This window comes from Engraulis encrasicolus, unplaced genomic scaffold, assembly GCF_034702125.1.
Source record: "Engraulis encrasicolus isolate BLACKSEA-1 unplaced genomic scaffold, IST_EnEncr_1.0 scaffold_50_np1212, whole genome shotgun sequence".
Taxonomy (NCBI): domain Eukaryota; kingdom Metazoa; phylum Chordata; class Actinopteri; order Clupeiformes; family Engraulidae; genus Engraulis; species Engraulis encrasicolus.
Genome location: NW_026945819.1, coordinates 617,183 through 622,460, shown reverse-complemented (window position 1 = coordinate 622,460; position 5,278 = coordinate 617,183). Strand labels below are relative to the sequence as shown.

General features: G+C 43.0%; 1 long non-coding RNA gene across 3 annotated transcripts; it reads left to right on the top strand.

Annotated features, from left to right (window-relative positions):
* The first annotated feature begins 269 nt into the window (after positions 1–269).
* LOC134444319 (uncharacterized) lies at positions 270–4,660 on the top strand. Of its 3 annotated transcripts, none has more exons than XR_010033933.1 (6): positions 270–1,328; positions 2,032–2,080; positions 2,745–3,114; positions 3,564–3,642; positions 3,747–3,856; positions 4,089–4,660. It is a non-coding gene; the product is annotated as an uncharacterized LOC134444319 (long non-coding RNA). The 3 variants fall into 3 exon arrangements; XR_010033932.1 differs by lacking the exon at positions 270–1,328 and having other exon boundaries at positions 1,919–2,080; positions 2,745–2,814; positions 3,010–3,114; XR_010033931.1 differs by lacking the exon at positions 270–1,328 and having other exon boundaries at positions 1,919–2,080.
* Positions 4,661–5,278: the final 618 nt, after the last annotated feature.

Sequence of the window (5,278 nt, the reverse complement as noted above, 5' to 3'; positions counted from 1 at the left end):
CCAAGTACAGCAGGCCTACAGTAGCCTACAGTAGCCTACAGTACACTGCATGAAAAGAGGAATTTGTGGATGAGTTTTGCACCTTAAATTGCCTCATACCTCAAGCCACAGCATTTGCGGCTCCCCCATGCCCCCCTCCCATCCCCTTCTTAGAAGAGCCTTTAATATGTAAATGCCAGTGATCAGGTCGGGAGCTGCCCCAGTCAATTTCAAGTGGGGTGGGGTGGGATGAGGTCAGGTGGGTGGGAGGGAGTGGGGGGTCGGCAGGCCTGTTTCTAGGATTTTGGGGTCCCTAGGCAACGGGATTGTTGGGGGCCCTAGGGCATTTTTTGGCCTTTTACTAAAATGTGTGTGTGTGTGTGTGTCTGTGTGTGTGTATGTTTTTTTCACGCTGCCCAGTGGTGTTTTTCAGAATCACTAACCATTAAACCAGGGGTAGGGAACCTATGTCTCGAGGGCCCTTGAGGCCGTTTTATCCGGCCCCTGATATCATTATAATGTTTTGCAACTTCACATGAAATAGGCCTATGACATATTTTGCAGGCCTAAAGGAATCTTAGAAATTACATTTCCAATGCAATTAAGTTATATTCAGGGGACCTAGAAAAGGTGGGGACTGTTTTAAAGGTGTCTACCTTTAAAGATGTCTATATGTCTATATAGGCCTAAAGGTGTCTATATAGGCCTAAATTTTATGGGGAAATCCTGATTTGTGTTCATAGTACGGCCCCCGGAGGATTTTATGACCATGGTAGGAATTTGAAGTGGCCCCTCGAATGAAAAAGGTTCCCCACCCCTGCATTAAACCTTTCTACTAGCCACAGCTTTGCTGTCAGTACATTTTATTATGATACTATAAGCTCAGAAATTAAGTTGATCAAACAATTTGATCTGTGCTATAAACATTTAAATGAACCTACAGAATAGGCTATCAAAATAGAATCATCTGAATGATCTTTCTTGGACATACATTTTGAAGTGACCCTTCGAATTAAAAAGGTTCCTCAGCTGCTTTTGAGGAAAAACATCAATGTGCTTGGTCACTCTGGTTTTTAAATGGTATTCTGAACTAAAGCAAGGATTGTTCAAGTTAGTTGAAAATAGACCGTCTCTGGTTAAATTAGTTCTACACCAAGCCTTTAGGTGGCAGTAAAACTAATTGGCACAATGCGAATTCCACACACAAGCCACAAAGAAGCCATCAGCCGCGGTCAACATCACCTTCCTGATTGAACAGAACCAGGCGCTGTCTGTGTGGTTTACAAGTTTCTTGGCGATATGGGGGAAAAGTTCCTCACATGCCAACGGAAAATGGGCGTCATATACATGTAAGTACATTTTACTCAACTGTGGTTTAAAGTTTCAGTACTCAAGAGCGATTGAATAGCTCCTCTGAACACAGATCCGCCATTGCTAAGTTATGGCACAGCCGTTTTACATAGCTGGTAGCTCAAGTCCCCTCAATGTGACTACACTAGTTGCTGCTGTACGCTAGTAAATTCTGATGACTTGCGAGCATCGTAATGACAAAATGCTGTGGTGAAACAGTGAATATGTTAAGTATACTTGTTGATGGTAAATTGTTTGACATTGCTCGTTCTCAGTTGCCTTTCCCCTGCCTAAAGATAGACAAAGGCTACCGTTAGCATGCTATTGCGTTAGCTCATCAATTAGATGCTGGGCACTGCTCATTTTTCACGTCTGCCCGGCATTTTGCTGATGAACTAACGCTTAGACGCCTTGTCAATGTATTTTACAGCACCAAAAATGCATCTAGGCGACGTTGGCAAGACTGGTGTGCCGTCTGGGTATGTTGGTTTTCAGTGCTGGGCAGTAGCGAAGCGACTAGTTTAATTACATTCTCTAGTAGCTTGGTCGTAGCGTGAGTCACTACTATGTATCGAGTAGCTAACATCCCTGTAGTAATGCTATTTTTCCTCAAGTAGCGACGTTGTCTACAAAAGCTACAATTTGTCCCCCATCGATTTTACTCAATGATTTTTGTTTTACTTTCTCTATCCTGAAACCTAGGCAGTCACACAGGGGTTCCAAGACCCACCGGCGTAAAATCAAGTCAAAGGTGGGATATAATTTAGTTCCATGCTACTTTGAAACGGTGGTAGATGGACACTCCCAACTGAGATCGCTCCCGGACGTGCAGTCCCAGGTGTTTCTATCACTCCCGGACGTGTAGTCCCACCCGATTATATTTCACGTATTATCATACACTGCCACATACAAGCAATTTAGGGTTAGGGTTAGGTTTAGGGTCAAGGTTAGGGTTAGGGTTAGAAACAAAAAACTAACATCAAAAAGATATAAGTTATATGGCGGTGGACCGATAGTCTGGCTAGTGGGAGCGAGCCGACAGGGGAGCGTCCTGCGTTGGGAGCGTCAATCAGGGAATCGTTCTCAGTAACGCGAGCCCAATGTATCAGCGCGAGCTCAATGTCGACCAGAGTGGTCAAGTTGAGCACGCCACCCCGAAATCAATGTGAAATACCCTGCCATTTGCAACAGTAGGCAACCTGTCCTTAAAAAGTATGGGTCCTCAAAACAGCACTTGTTGCACAAATAAGTGTAGATGGCCTCTTCAAGAAATTGAAATTATGTATGGACACTTTTTCTTATTGTTTCACGTGGAGGTCTACTGACCTTGTCTAAATAATGTAGGCTAGTTTATGTCCATGTATTATATTAGGACCCAAGGTTAATGGGTTATTCTATTTACCATGTTTTCACAGGCTGCTGTCTCATAATATGGCGAAGACGAGTCACCTGAAGGCCTAACTCGCCATAGAAGACTGAAAGAATGTAAGATTAACTTCTTTGTGACCAATATGACTTGCTCATTGATACATTTGCTATGTCAATATGAGGTGCATGGCAAAGTATTTAATTTATTTGTCTCGCTTCTAGGAGCTGTAGAAACAACAGGGTGTTCTTTTTCAGGGTATTCTTTTTTATAGAACTGGACAGGTCATTTATTCGTTACCCTTGTTTTTGAAGTGTCCTGCAGGATGCTGTGTCCTGCAATCCTGTGTGCTGTGCTACAGACGCGTGTGGAGGTCAACCCAAAATGGGCACAGTCTCACCGCAGAAGAGTGAAAGAGGGTAAGCTTAACCTATAGCCTACGTCAGGGTCGGGGAACGTTTCTCATTCGAAGGGCCGCTTCAAATTCATCCGAGGGGCCGTAAAAGTCCTCCAAGGGCCGTACTATGAACACAAACCAGGATTTTCCCTTTCACTTTAGGCCTATATTGAAGGCAGCCACATTTAAACAAACACCACCTTCTTCAGGTTCCCTGAATATGACTTAATTGTATTGCAAATGTATTTTCTAAGATTCCATTACAAAATATGTCATATTTCATGTGAAGCTGAATAGCATTAAAATTATATCGGGGGGCCAGATAAAACTGCCTAAAGGGTCGCAAACGGCCCTAGAGACATAGGTTCCCCACCCCTGGCCTACATTGTCAATATGACTTGTGCTACTTTATAGATAAGTAATCAATGCTGTGCATTGCTATGTTTTGATTTATTTTCTTACATCCTACAGATCCTGGCAGGGAGACGGTAGTGTCCTGCAGAATGGTGATGGGCCAATCTTACAAGAGACCACAGAAAACTGATATAGTGTAAGATTATCCCTGTTGGGCTCAATAGGTCTTGCTTATTGACATATTTGCTATGTCAATATGAGGTGCATGGCAAAGTATTTATTTATTTGTCTCGCTTCTAGGAACTATAGAAACAACAGTGCCTGCTGCAGTATAATGAGGACACCCTGAGCAGAGAGCTCCAATAGACCCAGGTCCAGTGTCTTGGCAGGGTGAACTGGCACTGATATGGGTATGTACTAATGTCAGTTAAAATGAATGAATTAATTAATTCTCATATCTGAATAATGTGAACACTGGATTTACCACACACACACACACACACACACACACACCCTAGGCCTAGATGATTTGGACCCAAGGTTACTTTTACCACAGCTCTGGCACATCAATTTTCATTTGTTTAATAACTGGTCAGGTAATTTATTCATTCCCCTTGTTTGTTTTTTTGTTTTTTTTTGTAGTGTCCTGCAGGATGCTGTGTCCTGCAATCCTGTGTGCTGTGCTACAGACGCGTGTGGAGGTCAACCCAAAATGGGCACAGTCTCACCACAGAAGAGTGAAAGAGGGTAAGCTTAACCTATAGCCTACGTCAGTGGTGGGGAACCTTTCTCATTCGAAGGGCCAATTCAAATTCATCCGAGGGGCCGTAAAAGTTCTCCAAGGGCCGTACTATGAACACAAACCAGGATTTTCCCCTTCACTTTAGACCTATATTGAAGGCAGCCACATTTAAACAAACACCACCTTCTTCAGCTTCCCTGAATATAACTTAATTGTATTGCAAATGTATTTTCTAAGGTTCCTTTACAAAATATGTCATATTTTATGTGAAGATGAATAACATTAAAATTATATCGGGGACCAGATAAAACGGCCTCAAGGGTCGCAAACGGCCCTCAAGACATAGGTTCCCCACCCCTGGCCTACATTGGCAATATGACTTGTGCTACTTTATAGATAAGTTCTCAATGCTGTGCATTGCTATGTTTTGATTTATTTTCTTACATCCTACATATCCTGGCAGGGAGACATAGTGCATGAGACCATAGAATCATGCATAGGCTAAGCGTATCTATGACACGCTGATTTGAACTCACTATCGCGTGTGTCCAATACGCATTTTCAAGTTAAGTCGTGCTCCACAACGCCCTGTGACAGGTTAGGTTTAGGGATGGTTTTGGTTTAGGCACAATTTAGGTAGAAATTCGCCTAATCTTGCTGTTCTTGGCAAAGGTAAAGCAGCAGAAACATTACTTCACTGACAGGTTAGGTTTAGGGGTGGTTTTGGTTAGGGCACAGCAAAACATATTTGCGTTTAGTAACAGAAATGCGCTGTGACAAAACAAAATCGCCGACACGGCGGGAAAACTGTGCAAACCTCGTCACTAGTCAAAAGTGCATGAAAGCGCTTTACCGTTGCGTTGAGGAGCACGCTTTGAATTCAAAATGCGTCGCACCATGCACTAGCGTGCGATACGTACTGCCCAAACTTAACCTGTCGGTAATGAAATGTTTCCTAGTTGTACATTTGTGACATGAGTGCTCTGTACATCACTGCATATAGAGTATAGGCCTATTGTTTGCAGGGTATGTGTGTAGTTGCATGGTTCTTGTCAAAGTGTGTGTACATTGTTTGCTTTGGTGTGATATT